The sequence below is a fragment of the Lissotriton helveticus genome, chromosome 1_2 (assembly GCF_964261635.1).
Source record: "Lissotriton helveticus chromosome 1_2, aLisHel1.1, whole genome shotgun sequence".
Taxonomy (NCBI): Eukaryota; Metazoa; Chordata; class Amphibia; order Caudata; family Salamandridae; genus Lissotriton; species Lissotriton helveticus.
Window position 1 is genome coordinate 326,548,693 of NC_136058.1, and position 15,988 is coordinate 326,564,680.

The 15,988-nt window shown below is 37.6% G+C and overlaps 3 non-coding genes across 3 annotated transcripts; all 3 read left to right on the plus strand.

The window, feature by feature from the left end:
- Positions 1–1,586: 1,586 nt before the first annotated feature.
- On the plus strand, positions 1,587–1,658 carry TRNAC-GCA (transfer RNA cysteine (anticodon GCA)). The gene has a single exon. It is a non-coding gene; the product is annotated as a tRNA-Cys (tRNA).
- Positions 1,659–11,338: 9,680 nt separating this feature from the next.
- On the plus strand, positions 11,339–11,410 carry TRNAC-GCA (transfer RNA cysteine (anticodon GCA)). Its single transcript has one exon. It is a non-coding gene; the product is annotated as a tRNA-Cys (tRNA).
- A 4,254-nt stretch (positions 11,411–15,664) lies between these two features.
- TRNAC-GCA (transfer RNA cysteine (anticodon GCA)) lies at positions 15,665–15,736 on the plus strand. Its single transcript has one exon. It is a non-coding gene; the product is annotated as a tRNA-Cys (tRNA).
- Positions 15,737–15,988: the final 252 nt, after the last annotated feature.

Below are 15,988 nucleotides of genomic sequence, written 5' to 3' on the forward strand. Positions count from 1 at the left end.
TGCAGTTGCAAGAAGGCTGGTCTGAAGAATCAGGCCATTTGCAAACACAAAATGGCTTTTTCTGATGTATTAAATGGAAGGTATTCGAAAGGGGTGTTTGGGTGTACCTTCCAAATACCGTATTGTAGTGGTACGTAGAACTGTTTTTCCACTATAATTTGGCCCAAAACAATCATACTTCATCACCATCTCCGTGATTGTGGTAACCAATCCTCAAATGATAAGGTGTCCCGTAAAAACCTCTTCCCCTTTAAGAATGTTTCAAAACAATCATTGTATGTAGAGGCTTTGGTCCTATGTACCACTGCCTATTCAAAGAAAATAACAATGAAACAAATAAATCTGTTTTTTAAATGATCCAGTTTTCCTTTAATAAATAATATTAAGGACTACTTCTCCTGTTCCACAGTTTCAAGGTTGTAATTTCTGGCACAACTTAGTATGATCCTCACACTCTTTCATGATGTACTGATATTTTGTCATTCTGATTTTACTGAAAAGCTGGGGATATAGCTCATTGGTAGAGCATTTGACTGCAGATCAAGAGGTCCCTGGTTCAAATCCTGGTGTCCCCTCACCCTATTTTGATTCTGTTGTTTGTAATTGGGACTTTCCATCAATTCCATTTGGATCATCTTTGACAGAGTCAGTGTTCCCCTGGATATTGCATTTTAATGGCATTACAGTGTTTGCTTCTCAAAACCTGTGAGTAAATGCAGTTTTTAACACTCGGCTTGGTATTCCCTTTGGGAAATTTCTGAAACATCATTGATCAATTTTGGAATTCGGCTCTTCCTTTCACAGCACTAAACAAAGGGAATGGACTAAGGAACCAATTGACAACTTTGTTATAATGTTTGGTGCTTTCTTGTATTGCTCTGAAGAAATGGCGTATAAAACTTGGCGGCGAAGCAGTCAATCTATTTCTCATTTCACCTCTGTCTTCAGTCTTACATATATTTCACCTCTTCTCTGTGCATGCAAAGTATGTGTTTGTTTGAAGCACTTCATTTTTGTGCAACGTAGGAACTATTTAATTTCTCCTTAAAAGCTCTGCCTACGTGCAAGATGTACGATCTATCATTGCAGTTGCAAGAAGGCTGGTCTGAAGAATCAGGCCATTTGCAAACACAAAATGGCTTTTTCTGATTTATTAAATGGAAGGTATTCAAAAGGGGTGTTTGGGTGTACCTTCCAAATACCGAATTGTAGTGGTACGTAGAAATGTTTTTCCACCATAATTTGGCCAAAACAATCATACTTCGTCACCATCTCCGTGATTGTGGTAACCAATCCTCAAATGATAAGGTGTCCCGTAGAAACCTCTTCCCCTTTAAGAATGTTTCAAAACAATCATTGTATGTAGAGGCATTGGTCCTATGTACCACTGCCTATTCAAATAAAATAACAATGAAACAAATAAATCTGTTTTTTAAATGATCCAGTTTTCCTTTAATAAATAATATTAAGGACTACTTCTCCTGTTCCACAGTTTCAAGGTTGTACTTTCTGGCACAACTTAGTATGATCCTCACACTCTTTCATGATGTACTGATATTTTGTCATTCTGATTTTACTTAAAAGCTGGGGATATAGCTCAGTGGTAGAGCATTTGACTGCAGATCAAGAGGTCCCTGGTTCTAATCCGGGTGTCCCCTCACCCTATTTTGATTCTGTTGTTTGTAATTGGGACTTTTCATCAATTCCATTTGGATCATCTTTGACAGAGTCAGTGTTCCCTTCGATATTGCACTTTAATAGCATTTCAGTGTTTCCTGCTCAAAGCCTGTGAGTAAATGCAGTTTTTAACACTCGACTTGGTATTCCCTTTGGGAAATTTCTGAAACATCATTGATCAATTTTGGAATTCGGCTCTTCCTTTCATAGCACTAAACAAAGGGAATGGACTATAAAACCAATTGACAACTTTGTTATAATGTTTGGTGCTTTCTTGTATTGCACTGAAGAAATGGCGTATAAAACTTGGCAGCGAAGCAGTCAATCTATTTCTCATTTCACCTGTGTCTTCAGTCTTACATATATTCCACCTCTTCTCTGTGCATGCAAAGTATGTGTTTGTTTGAAGCACTTCATTTTTGTGCAACGTAGGAACTATTTAATTTCTCCTTAAAAGCTCTGCCTACGTGCAAGATGTACGAACTATCATTGCAGTTGCAAGAAGGCTGGTCTGAAGAATCAGGCCATTTGCAAACGCAAAATGGCTTTTTCTGATGTATTAAATGGAAGGTATTCGAAAGGGGTGTTTGGGTGTACCTTCCAAATACCGAATTGTAGTGGTACGTAGAAATGTTTTTCCACCATAATTTGGCCCAAAACAATCATACTTCATCACCATCTCCGTGATTGTGGTAACCAATCCTCAAATGATAAGGTGTCCCGTAAAAACCTCTTCCCCTTTAAGAATGTTTCAAAACAATCATTGTATGTAGAGGCATTGGTCCTATGTACCACTGCCTATTCAAATAAAATAACAATGAAACAAATACATCTGTTTTTTAAATGATCCAGTTTTCCTTTAATAAATAATATTAAGGACTACTTCTCCTGTTCCACAGTTTCAAGGTTGTACTTTCTGGCACAACTTAGTATGATCCTCACACTCTTTCATGATGTACTGATATTTTGTCATTCTCATTTTACTGAAAAGCTGGGGATATAGCTCAGTGGTAGAGCATTTTTGTCTGCAGATCAAGAGGTCCCTCGTCCAAATCCGGGTGTCCCCTCACCCTATTGTGATTCTGTTGTTTGTAATTGGGACTTTTCATCAATTTCATTTGGATCATCTTTGACAGAGTCAATGTTCCCTTGGATATTGCACTTTAATAGCATTTCAGTGTTTCCTGCTCAAAACCTGTGAGTAAATGCAGTTTTTAACACTCGGCTTGTTATTCCCTTTGGGAAATTTCTGAAACATCATTGATCAATTTTGGAATTCGGCTCTTCCTTTCACAGCACTAAACAAAGGGAATGGAGTATGAAACCAATTGACAACTTTGTTATACTGTTTGGTGCTTTCTTGTATTGCACTGAAGAAATGGCGTATAAAACTTGGCAGCGAAGCAGTCAATCTATTTCTCATTTCACCTGTGTCTTCAGTCTTACATATACTCCACCTCTTCTCTGTGCATGCAAAGTATGTGTTTTTTGAAGCACTTCATTTTTGTGCAACGTAGGAACTATTTAATTTCTCCTTAAAAGCTCTGCCTACGTGCAAGATGTACGAACTATCATTGCAGTTGCAAGAAGGCTGGTCTGAAGAATCAGGCCATTTGCAAACGCAAAATGGCTTTTTCTGATGTATTAAATGGAAGGTATATGAAAGGGGTGTTTGGGTGTACCTTCCATATACCGAATTGTACTGGTACGTAGAAATGTTTTTCCACCATAATTTGGCCCAAAACAATCATACTTCATCACCATCTCCGTAATTGTGGTAACCAATCCTCAAATGATAAGGTGTCCCGTAAAAACCTCTTCCCCTTTAAGAATGTTTCAAAACAATCATTGTATGTAGAGGCATTGGTCCTATGTAACACTGCCTATTCAAATAAAATAACAATGAAACAAATAAATCTGTTTTTTAAATGATCCAGTTTTCCTTTAATAAATAATATTAAGGACTACTTCTCCTGTTCCACAGTTTCAAGGTTGTACTTTCTGGCACAACTTAGTATGATCCTCACACTCTTTCATGATGTACTGATATTTTGTCATCCTGATTTTACTGAAAAGCTGGGGATATAGCTCAGTGGTAGAGCATTTGACTGCAGATCAAGAGGTCCCTCGTCCAAATCTGGGTGTCCCCTCACCCTATTTTGATTCTGTTGTTTGTAATTGGGACTTTTCATCAATTCCATTTGGATCATCTTTGACAGAGTCAGTGTTCCCTTGGATATTGCACTTTAATAGCATTTCAGTGTTTCCTGCTCGAAACCTGTGAGTAAATGCAGTTTTTAACACTCGGCTTGGTATTCCCTTTGGGAAATTTCTGAAACATCATTGATCAATTTTGGAATTTGGCTCTTCCTTTCACAGCACTAAACAAAGGGAATGGACTATGAAACCAATTGACAACTTTGTTATACTGTTTGGTGCTTTCTTGTATTGCACTGAAGAAATGCCGTATAAAACTTGGCAGAGAAGCAGTCAATCTATTTCTCATTTCACCTGTGTCTTCAGTCTTACATATATTCCACCTCTTCTCTGTGCATGCAAAGTATGTGTTTGTTTGAAGCACTTCATTTTTGTGCAACGTAGGAACTATTTAATTTCTCCTTAAAAGCTCTGCCTATGTGCAAGATGTACGAACTATCATTGCAGTTGCAAGAAGGCTGGTCTGAAGAATCAGGCCATTTGCAAACACAAAATGGCTTTTTCTGATGTATTAATTGGAAGGTATTCAAAAGGGGTGTTTGGGTGTACCTTCCAAATACCTAATTGTAGTGGTACGTAGAAATGTTTTTCCACCATAATTTGGCCAAAACAATCATACTTCATCTCCATCTCCGTGATTGTGGTAACCAATCCTCAAATGATAAGGTGTCCCGTAAAAACCTCTTCCCCTTTAAGAATGTTTCAAAACAATCATTGTATGTAGAGGCTTTGGTCCTATGTACCACTGCCTATTCAAATAAAATAACAATTAAACAAATAAATCTGTTTTTTGAAAGATCGAGTTTTCCTTTAATAAATAATATTAAGGACTTCTTCTCCTGTTCCACAGTTTCAAGGTTGTACTTTCTGGCACAACTTAGTATGATCCTCACACTCTTTCATGATGTACTGATATTTTGTCATTCTGATTTTACTGAAAAGCTGGGGATATAGCTCAGTGGTAGAGCATTTGACTGAAGATCAAGAGGTCCCTGGTCCAAATCCGGGTGTCCCCTCACCCTATTTTGATTCCATTGTTTGTAATTGGGACTTTTCATCACTTCCATTTGGATCATCTTTGACAGAGTCAGTGTTCCCTTGGATATTGCACTTTAAAAGCATTTCAGTGTTTCCTGCTCAAAACCTGTGAGTAAATGCAGTTTTTAACACTCGGCTTGTTATTCCTTTTGGGAAATTTCTGAAACATCATTGATCAATTTTGGAATTCGGCTCTTCCTTTCACAGCACTAAACAAAGGGAATGGACTATGAAACCAATTGACAACTTTGTTATACTGTTTGGTGCTTTCTTGTAGTGCAATGAAGAAATGGCGTATAAAACTTGGCAGCGAAGCAGTCAATCTATTTCTCATTTCACCTGTGTCTTCAGTCTTACATATATTCCACCTCTTCTCTGTGCATGCAAAGTATGTGTTTGTTTGAAGCACTTCATTTTTGTGCAACGTAGGAACTATTTAATTTCTCCTTAAAAGCTCTGCCTACGTGCAAGATGTACGAACTATCATTGCAGTTGCAAGAAGGCTGGTCTGAAGAATCAGGCCATTTGCAAACGCAAAATGGCTTTTTCTGATGTATTAAATGGAAGGGATTCGAAAGGGGTGTGTGGGTGTACCTTCCAAATACCGAATTGTAGTGGTACGTAGAAATGTTTTTCCACCATAATTCGGCCCAAAACAATCATACTTCATCACCATCTCCGTGATTGTGGTAACCAATCCTCAAATGATAAGGTGTCCCGTAAAAACCTCTTCCCCTTTAAGAATGTTTCAAAACAATCATTGTATTTAGAGGCATTGGTCCTATGTACCACTGCCTATTCAAATAAAATAACAATGAAACAAATACATCTGTTTTTGAAATGATCCAGTTTTTCTTTAATAAATAATATTAAGGACTACTTCTCCTGTTCCACAGTTTCAAGGTTGTACTTTCTGGCACAACTTAGTATGATCCTCACACTCTTTCATGATGTACTGATATTTTGTCATTCTCATTTTACTGAAAAGCTGGGGATATAGCTCAGTGGTAGAGCATTTTTGTCTGCAGATCAAGAGGTCCCTCGTCCAAATCCGGGTGTCCCCTCACCCTATTGTGATTCTGTTGTTTGTATTTGGGACTTTTCATCAATTTCATTTGGATCATCTTTGACAGAGTCAATGTTCCCTTGGATATTGCACTTTAATAGCATTTCAGTGTTTCCTGCTCAAAACCTGTGAGTAAATGCAGTTTTTAACACTCTGCTTGTTATTCCCTTTGGGAAATTTCTGAAACATCATTGATCAATTTTGGAATTCGGCTCTTCCTTTCACAGCACTAAACAAAGGGAATGGAGTATGAAACCAATTGACAACTTTGTTATACTGTTTGGTGCTTTCTTGTATTGCACTGAAGAAATGGCGTATAAAACTTGGCAGTGAAGCAGTCAATCTATTTCTCATTTCACCTGTGTCTTCAGTCTTACATATACTCCACCTCTTCTCTGTGCATGCAAAGTATGTGTTTTTTGAAGCACTTCATTTTTGTGCAACGTAGGAACTATTTAATTTCTCCTTAAAAGCTCTGCCTACGTGCAAGATGTACGAACTATCATTGCAGTTGCAAGAAGGCTGGTCTGAAGAATCAGGCCATTTGCAAACGCAAAATGGCTTTTTCTGATGTATTAAATGGAAGGTATTCGAAAGGGGTGTTTGGGTGTACCTTCCATATACCGAATTGTAGTGGTACGTAGAAATGTTTTTCCACCATAATTTGGCCCAAAACAATCATACTTCATCACCATCTCCGTAATTGTGGTAACCAATCCTCAAATGATAAGGTGTCCCGTAAAAACCTCTTCCCCTTTAAGAATGTTTCAAAACAATCATTGTATGTAGAGGCATTGGTCCTATGTAACACTGCCTATTCAAATAAAATAACAATGAAACAAATAAATCTGTTTTTTAAATGATCCAGTTTTCCTTTAATAAATAATATTAAGGACTACTTCTCCTGTTCCACAGTTTCAAGGTTGTACTTTCTGGCACAACTTAGTATGATCCTCACACTCTTTCATGATGTACTGATATTTTGTCATCCTGATTTTACTGAAAAGCTGGGGCTATAGCTCAGTGGTAGAGCATTTGACTGCAGATCAAGAGGTCCCTCGTCCAAATCCGGGTGTCCCCTCACCCTATTTTGATTCTGTTGTTTGTAATTGGGACTTTTCATCAATTCCATTTGGATCATCTTTGACAGAGTCAGTGTTCCCTTGGATATTGCACTTTAATAGCATTTCAGTGTTTCCTGCTCGAAACCTGTGAGTAAATGCAGTTTTTAACACTCGGCTTGGTATTCCCTTTGGGAAATTTCTGAAACATCATTGATCAATTTTGGAATTCGGCTCTTCCTTTCACAGCACTAAACAAAGGGAATGGACTATGAAACCAATTGACAACTTTGTTATACTGTTTGGTGCTTTCTTGTATTGCACTGAAGAAATGCCGTATAAAACTTGGCAGCGAAGCAGTCAATCTATTTCTCATTTCAACTGTGTCTTCAGTCTTACATATATTCCACCTCTTCTCTGTGCATGCAAAGTATGTGTTTGTTTGAAGCACTTCATTTTTGTGCAACGTAGGAACTATTTAATTTCTCCTTAAAAGCTCTGCCTATGTGCAAGATGTACGAACTATCATTGCAGTTGCAAGAAGGCTGGTCTGAAGAATCAGGCCATTTGCAAACGCAAAATGGCTTTTTCTGATGTATTAAATGGAAGGTATTCAAAAGAGGTGTTTGGGTGTACCTTCCAAATACCGAATTGTAGTGGTACGTAGAAATGTCGTTTCACCATAATTTGGCCAAAACAATCATACTTCATCACCATCTCCGTGATTGTGGTAACCAATCCTCAAATGATAAGGTGTCCCGTAAAAACCTCTTCCCCTTTAAGAATGTTTCAAAACAATCATTGTATGTAGAGGCATTGGTCCTATGTACCACTGCCTATTCAAATAAAATACCAATGAAACAAATAAATCTGTTTTTTAAATGATCCAGTTTTCCTTTAATAAATAATATTAAGGACTACTTCTCCTGTTCCACAGTTTCAAGGTTGTACTTTCTGGCACAACTTAGTATGATCCTAACACCTTTCATGATGTACTGATATTTTGTTATTCTGATTTTACTGAAAAGCTGGGGATATAGCTCAGTGGTAGAGCATTTGACTGCATATCAAGAGGTCCCTAGTTCTAATCCGGGTGTCCCCTCACCCTATTTTGATTCTGTTGTTTGTAATTGGGACTTTTCATCAATTCCATTTGGATCATCTTGGACAGAGTCAGTGTTCCCTTGGATATTGCACTTTAATAGCATTTCAGTGTTTCCTGCTCAAAGCCTGCGAGTAAATGCAGTTTTTAACACTCGGCTTGGTATTCCCTTTGGGAAATTTCTGAAACATCATTGATCAATTTTGGAATTCGGCTCTTCCTTTCACAGCACTAAACAAAGGGAATGGACTATGAAACCAATTGACAACTTTGTTATACTGTTTGGTGCTTTCTTGTATTGCACTGAAGAAATGGCGTATAAAACTTGGCAGCGAAGCAGTCAATCTATTTCTCATTTCACCTGTGTCTTCAGTCTTACATATATTCCACCTCTTCTCTTTGCATGCAAAGTATGTGTTTGTTTGAAGCACTTCATTTTTGTGCAACGTAGGAACTATTTAATTTCTCCTTAAAAGCTCTGCCTACGTGCAAGATGTACGAACTATCATTGCAGTTGCAAGAAGGCTTGTCTGAAGAATCAGGCCATTTGCAAACGCAAAATGGCTTTTCATGATGTATTAAATGGAAGGTATTCGAAAGGGGTGTTTGGGTGTACCTTCCAAATACCGAATTGTAGTGGTACGTAGAAATCTTTTTCCACCATAATTTGGCTCAAAACAATCATACTTCACCACCATCTCCGTGATTGTGGTAACCAATCCTCAAATGATAAGGTGTCCCGTAAAAACCTCTTCCCCTTTAAGAATGTTTCAAAACAATCATTGTATGTAGAGGCATTGGTCCTATGTACCACTGCCTATTCAAATAAAATAACAATGAAACAAAGAAATCTGTTTTTTAAATGATCCAGTTTTCCATAATAAATAATAATAAGGACTACTTCTCCTGTTCCACAGTTTCAAGGTTGTACTTTCTGGCACAACTTAGTATGATCCTCACTCTCTTTCATGATGTACTGATATTTTGTCATTCTGATTTTACTGAAAAGCTGGGGATATAGCTCAGTGGTAGAGCATTTGAGTGCAGATCAAGAGGTCCCTCGTCCAAATCCGGGTGTCCCCTTACCCTATTGATTCTGTTGTTTGTAATTGGGACTTTTCATCAATTCCATTTGGATCATCTTTGACAGAGTCAGTGTTCCCTTGGATATTGCACTTTAATAGCATTTCAGTGTTTCCTGCTCAAAACCTGTGAGTAAATGCAGTTTTTAACACTCGGCTTGTTGTTCCCTTTGGGAAATTTCTGAAACATCATTGATCAATTTTGGAATTCGGCTCTTCCTTTCACAGCACTAAACAAAGGGAATGGACTATGAAACCAATTGACAACTTTGTTATACTGTTTGGTGCTTTCTTGTATTGCACTGAAGAAATGGCGTATAAAACTTGGCAGCAAAGCAGTCAATCTATTTCTCATTTCACCTGTGTCTTCAGTCTTACATATATTCCACCTCTTCTCTGTGCATGCAAAGAATGTGTTTGTTTGAAGCACTTCATTTTTGTGCAACGTAGGAACTATTTAATTTCTCCTTAAAAGCTCTGCCTAGGTGCAAGATGTACGAACTATCATTGCAGTTGCAAGAAGGCTGGTCTGAAGAATCAGGCCATTTGCAAATGCAAAATGGCTTTTTCTGATGTATTAAATGGAAGGTATTGGAAAGGGGTGTTTGGGTGTACCTTCCAAATACCGAATTGTAGTGGTACGTAGAAATCTTTTTCCACCATAATTTGGCCCAAAACAATCATACTTCATCACCATCTCCGTGATTGTGGTAACCAATCCTCAAATGATAAGGTGTCCCGTAAAAACCTCTTCCCCTTTAAGAATGCTTCAAAACAATCATTGTATGTAGAGGCTTTAGTCCTATGTACCACTGCCTATTCAAATAAAATAACAATGAAACAAATAAATCTGTTTTTTAAATGATCCAGTTTTCCTTTAATAAATAATATTAAGGACTACTTTTCCTGTTCCACAGTTTCAAGGTTGTACTTTCTGGCACAACTTAGTTTGATCCTCACACTCTTTCATGATGTACTGATATTTTGTTATTCTGATTTTACTGAAAAGCTGGGGATATAGCTCAGTGGTAGAGCATTTGACTGCAGATCAAGAGGTTCCTGGTTCTAATCCGGGTGTCCCCTCACCCTATCTTGATTCTGTTGTTTGTAATTGGGACTTTTCATCAATTGCATTTGGATCATCTTTGACAGAGTCAGTGTTCCCTTGGATATTGCACTTTAATAGCATTTCAGTGTTTCCTGCTCAAAGCCTGTGAGTAAATGCAGTTTTTAACACTCGGCTTGGTATTCCCTTTGGGAAATTTCAGAAACATCATTGATCAATTTTGGAATACGGCTCTTCCTTTCACTGCACTAAACAAAGGGAATGGACTATGAAACCAATTGACAACTTTGTTATACTGTTTGGTGCTTACTTGTATTGCACTGAAAAAATGGCGTATAAAACTTGGCAGCGAAGCCGTCAATCTATTTCTCATTTCACCTGTGTCTTCAGTCTTACATATATTTCACCTCTTCTCTGTGCATGCAGAGTATGTGTTTGTTTGAAGCACTTCATTTTTGTGCAACGTAGGAACTATTTAATTTCTCCTTAAAAGCTCTGCCTACGTGCAAGATGTACGAACTATTATTGCAGTTGAAAGAAGGCTGGTCTGAAGAATCAGGCCATTTGCAAACGCAAAATGGCTTTTTCTGATGTATTAAATGGAAGGTATTCGAAAGGGGTGTTTGGGTGTACCTTCCAAATACCGAATTGTAGTGGTACGTAGAAATGTTTTTCCGCCATAATTTGGCCCAAAACAATCATACTTCATCACCATCTCTGTGATTGTGGTAACCAATCCTCAAATGATAAGGTGTCCCGTAAAAACCTCTTTCCCTTTAATAATGTTTCAAAACAATCATTGTATGTAGAGGCATTGGTCCTATGTACCACTGCCTATTCAAATAAAATAACAATGAAACAAATAAATCTGTTTTTTAAATGATCCAGTTTTCCTTTAATAAATAATATTAAGGACTACTTTTCCTGTTCCACAGTTTCAAGGTTGTACTTTCTGGCACAACTTAGTTTGATCCTCACACTCTTTCATGATGTACTGATATTTTGTCATTCTGATTTTACTGAAAAGCTGGGGATATAGCTCAGTGGTAGAGCATTTGACTGCAGATCAAGAGGTCCCTGGTTCTAATCCGGGTGTCCCCTCACACTATTTTGATTCTGTTGTTTGTAATTGGGACTTTTCATCAATTCCATTTGGATCATCTTTGACAGAGTCAGTGTTCCCGTGGATATTGCACTTTAATAGCATTTCAGTGTTTCCTGCTCAAAGCCTGTGAGTAAATGCAGTTTTTAGCACTCGGCCTGGTATTCCCTTTGGGAAATTTCTGAAACATCATTGATCAATTTTGGAATTCGGCTCTTCCTTTCACAGCACTAAACAAAGGGAATGGACTATGAAACCAATTGACAACTTTGTTGTACTGTTTGGTGCTTTCTTGTATTGCACTGAAGAAATGGCGTATAAAACTTGGCAGCGAAGCAATCTATTTCTCATTTCACCTGTGTCTTCAGTCTTACATATATTCCACCTCTTCTCTGTGCATGCAAAGTATGTGTTTTTTGAAGCACTTCATTTTTGTGCAACGTAGGAACTATTTAATTTCTCCTTAAAAGCTCTGCCTACGTGCAAGATGTACGAACTATCATTGCAGTTGAAAGAAGGCTGGTCTGAAGAATCAGGCCATTTGCAAACGCAAAATGGCTTTTTCTGATGTATTAAATGGAAGGTATTGGAAAGGGGTGTTTGGGTGTACCTTCCAAATACCGAATTGTAGTGGTACGTAGAAATCTTTTTCCACCATAATTTGGCCCAAAACAATCATACTTCATCACCATCTCCGTGATTGTGGTAACCAATCCTCAAATGATAAGGTGTCCCGTAAAAACCTCTTCCCCTTTAAGAATGCTTCAAAACAATCATTGTATGTAGAGGCTTTAGTCCTATGTACCACTGCCTATTCAAATAAAATAACAATGAAACAAATAAATCTGTTTTTTAAATGATCCAGTTTTCCTTTAATAAATAATATTAAGGACTACTTTTCCTGTTCCACAGTTTCAAGGTTGTACTTTCTGGCACAACTTAGTTTGATCCTCACACTCTTTCATGATGTACTGATATTTTGTTATTCTGATTTTACTGAAAAGCTGGGGATATAGCTCAGTGGTAGAGCATTTGACTGCAGATCAAGAGGTTCCTTGTTCTAATCCGGGTGTCCCCTCACCCTATTTTGATTCTGTTGTTTGTAATTGGGACTTTTCATCAATTGCATTTGGATCATCTTTGACAGAGTCAGTGTTCCCTTGGATATTGCACTTTAATAGCATTTCAGTGTTTCCTGCTCAAAGCCTGTGAGTAAATGCAGTTTTTAACACTCGGCTTGGTATTCCCTTTGGGAAATTTCAGAAACATCATTGATCAATTTTGGAATACGGCTCTTCCTTTCACAGCACTAAACAAAGGGAATGGACTATGAAACCAATTGACAACTTTGTTATACTGTTTGGTGCTTACTTGTATTGCACTGAAAAAATGGCGTATAAAACTTGGCAGCGAAGCCGTCAATCTATTTCTCATTTCACCTGTGTCTTCAGTCTTACATATATTTCACCTCTTCTCTGTGCATGCAGAGTATGTGTTTGTTTGAAGCACTTCATTTTTGTGCAACGTAGGAACTATTTAATTTCTCCTTAAAAGCTCTGCCTACGTGCAAGATGTACGAACTATTATTGCAGTTGAAAGAAGGCTGGTCTGAAGAATCAGGCCATTTGCAAACGCAAAATGGCTTTTTCTGATGTATTAAATGGAAGGTATTCGAAAGGGGTGTTTGGGTGTACCTTCCAAATACCGAATTGTAGTGGTACGTAGAAATGTTTTTCCACCATAATTTGGCCCAAAACAATCATACTTCATCACCATCTCTGTGATTGTGGTAACCAATCCTCAAATGATAAGGTGTCCCGTAAAAACCTCTTTCCCTTTAATAATGTTTCAAAACAATCATTGTATGTAGAGGCATTGGTCCTATGTACCACTGCCTATTCAAATAAAATAACAATGAAACAAATAAATCTGTTTTTTAAATGATCCAGTTTTCCTTTAATAAATAATATTAAGGACTACTTTTCCTGTTCCACAGTTTCAAGGTTGTACTTTCTGGCACAACTTAGTTTGATCCTCACACTCTTTCATGATGTACTGATATTTTGTCATTCTGATTTTACTGAAAAGCTGGGGATATAGCTCATTGGTAGAGCATTTGACTGCAGATCAAGAGGTCCCTGGTTCTAATCCGGGTGTCCCCTCACCCTATTTTGATTCTGTTGTTTGTAATTGGGACTTTTCATCAATTCCATTTGGATCATCTTTGACAGAGACAGTGTTCCCTTGGATATTGCACTTTAATAGCATTTCAGTGTTTCCTGCTCAAAGCCTGTGAGTAAATGCAGTTTTTAACACTCGGCTTGGTATTCCCTTTGGGAAATTTCTGAAACATCATTGATCAATTTTGGAATTCGGCTATTCCTTTCACAGCACTAAACAAAGGGAATGGACTATAAAACCAATTGACAACGTTGTTATAATGTTTGGTGCTTTCTTGTATTGCACTGAAGAAATGGCGTATAAAACTTGGCAGCGAAGCAGTCAATCTATTTCTCATTTCACCTGTGTCTTCAGTCTTACATATATTCCACCTCTTCTCTGTGCATGCAAAGTATGTGTTTGTTTGAAGCACTTCATTTTTGTGCAATGTAGGAACTATTTAATTTCTCCTTAAAAGCTCTGCCTACGTGCAAGATGTACGAACTATCATTGCAGTTGCAAGAAGGCTGGTCTGAAGAATCAGGCAATCTGAAAACGCAAAAAGGCTTTTTCTGATGTATTAAATGGAAAGTATTCGAAAGGGGTGTTTGGGTGTACCTTCCAAATACCGAATTGTAGTGGTACGTAGAAATGTTTTTCCACCATAATTTGGCCCAAAACAATCATACTTCATCACCATCTCCGTGATTGTGGTAACCAATCCTCAAATTATAAGGTGTCCCGTAAAAACCTCTACCCCTTTAAGAATGTTTCAAAACAATCATTGTATGTAGAGGCATTGGTCCTATGTACCACTGCCTATTCAAATAAAATAACAATGAAACAAATAAATCTGTTTTTTAAATGATCCAGTTTTCCTTTAATAAATAATATTAAGGACTACTTCTCCTGTTCCACAGTTTCAAGGTTGTACTTTCTGGCACAACTTAGTATGATCCTCACACTCTTTCATGATGTACTGATATTTTGTCATTCTGATTTTACTGAAAAGCTGGGTATATAGCTCAGTGGTAGAGCATTTGACTGCAGATCAAGAGGTCCCTGGTTCAAATCCTGATGTCCTATCACCCTATTTTGATTCTGTTGTTTGTAATTGGGACTTTCCATCAATTCCATTTGGAAAATCTTTCACAGAGTCAGTGTTCCCTTGGATATTGCATTTTAATGGCATTACAGTGTTTGCTTCTCAAAACCTGTGAGTAAATGCAGTTTTTAACACTCGGCTTGGTATTCCCTTTGGGAAATTTCTGAAACATCATTGATCAATTTTGGAATTCGGCTCTTCCTTTCACAGCACTAAACAAAGGGAATGGACTATGATACCAATTGACAACTTTGTTATACTGTTTGGTGCTTTCTTGTATTGCACTGAAGAAATGGCGTATAAAACTTGGCAGCGAAGCAATCTATTTCTCATTTCACCTGTGTCTTCAGTCTTACATATATTCCACCTCTTCTCTGTGCATGCAAAGTATGTGTTTTTTGAAGCACTTCATTTTTGTGCAACGTAGGAACTATTTAATTTCTCCTTAAAAGCTCTGCCTACGTGCAAGATGTACGAACTATCATTGTAGTTGCAAGAAGGCTGGTCTGAAGAATCAGGCCTTTTGCAAACGCAAAATGGCTTTTTCTTATGTATTAAATGGAAGGTATTCGAAAGGGGTGTTTGGGTGTACCTTCCAAATACCGAATTGTAGTGGTACGTAGAAATGTTTTTCCACCATAATTTGACCCAAAACAATCATACTTCATCACCATCTCCGTAATTATGGTAACCAATCCTCAAATGATAAGGTGTCCCATAAAAACCTCTTCCCCTTTAAGAATGTTTCAAAACAATCACTGTATGTAGAGGCATTGGTCCTATGTACCACTGCCTATTCAAATAAAATAACAATGAAACAAATAAATCTGTTTTTTAAATGATCCAGTTTTCCTTTAATAAATAATATTAAGGACCACTTCTCCTGTTCCACAGTTTCAAGGTTGTACTTTCTGGAACAACTTACTATGATCCTCACACTCTTTCATGATGTACTGATATTTTGTCATTCTGATTTTACTGCAAAGCTGGGGATATAGCTCAGTGGTAGAGCATTTGACTGCAGATCAAGAGGTCCCTGGTTCAAATCCGGGTGTCACCTCAACCTATTTTGATTCTGTTGTTTGTAATTGGGACTTTTCATCAATTCCATTTGGATCATCTTTGACAGAGTCAGTGTTCCCTTGGATATTGCACTTTAATAGCATTTCAGTGTTTCCTGCTCAAAACCTATGAGTAAATGCAGTTTTTAACACTCGGCTTGTTATTCCCTTTGGGAAATTTCTGAAACATCATTGATCAATTTTGGAATTCGGCTCTTCCTTTCACAGCACTAAACAAAGGGAATGGACTA